We start from the raw sequence: 1131 nt of genomic DNA on the forward strand, positions 1-1131 counted from the left end.
TCTGATATTTTGAAACAATTCCATCCACAATTCATTGATGATCTCCTTACTTGCTTAAACAACACAAGTGGTAATGGTATCTATCCGAATCATTTAAAACATTCAAAAATTAGGCCACTTCATAAAAGAGGGCCCACTGACATTATCAATAATTACAGGCCAATTTCTTTATTAAACACTTTTGACAAAATTTTTGAAAAATATTACATAGTCGACTAAACGATTTTTTAACAGTTAATAATATATTATTTAAAAATCAATTTGGGTTTCGTCGAAATCACTCTACCTCTCACTCAATTTACACATTAGTCCATGACATTATTCACTCTTTCGAAGATGGTAGTTTCTGCGTTGCAGTTTTCTGTGACTTTCCAAAGCTTTTGATTGTATCTCTCATGAAATTCTTTTAAACAAGCTCGATAAATACGTGGTGTACGTGGTATAGCTCTTGAATTATTTTCATCTTACTTATCAAATAGGACTCAATCTGTTTATCTTAATGATCGTGGTTCAGTAATTATCTCAGACAAACAAAATATTAAGCTCGATGTCCCTCAGGGCTCAATTCTCGGACCATTATTATTTCTCATCTACATAAACGGCCTGCCAAAATGTACAGATCTCTGTAAATTTATTCTTTTTGCCGACGACACTAGTGTGATTATAAAAAGCAATTCTTTAGAAGAAGTAAATAATAAATTAAATCTAGTTGTGAATTCAATTTCGAATTGATTCATTTCTAATAATCTTTTGCTCAATAATGACAAAACCCAAATTATGTCTTTTCGAACAGTAAATAGGATAAGTCATGAGATCAATTCTTTAACTATCAATAGCATTCAATTTGAATTTTCCTCAGTCTCAAAATTTCTAGGCATCCAAATTACAAAAAAACTTAAACTGGGACAATCATATTCATTCCATACTTGTACTTAAGTTAACTAAAACCTGTTTCATGTTGAAATTTCTTAAATCAAAAGTTAGTTTAAATTGCCTTCTTTCAATTTATTAATCTAATTTCTATTCGCATCTCGCTTATGGAACAATTCTGGGGATTCTCATCATCCTTAAAGGATATATTCAAAATACAGAAAAGAGCATTAAGAATAATTTTTTCCCTCAGTTCCTTGT

The sequence above is a fragment of the Ctenocephalides felis genome, unplaced genomic scaffold, assembly GCF_003426905.1.
Source record: "Ctenocephalides felis isolate EL2017-DRISC unplaced genomic scaffold, ASM342690v1 CF-g0.4_SCAFFOLD_00845, whole genome shotgun sequence".
Lineage (NCBI taxonomy): Eukaryota > Metazoa > Arthropoda > Insecta > Siphonaptera > Pulicidae > Ctenocephalides > Ctenocephalides felis.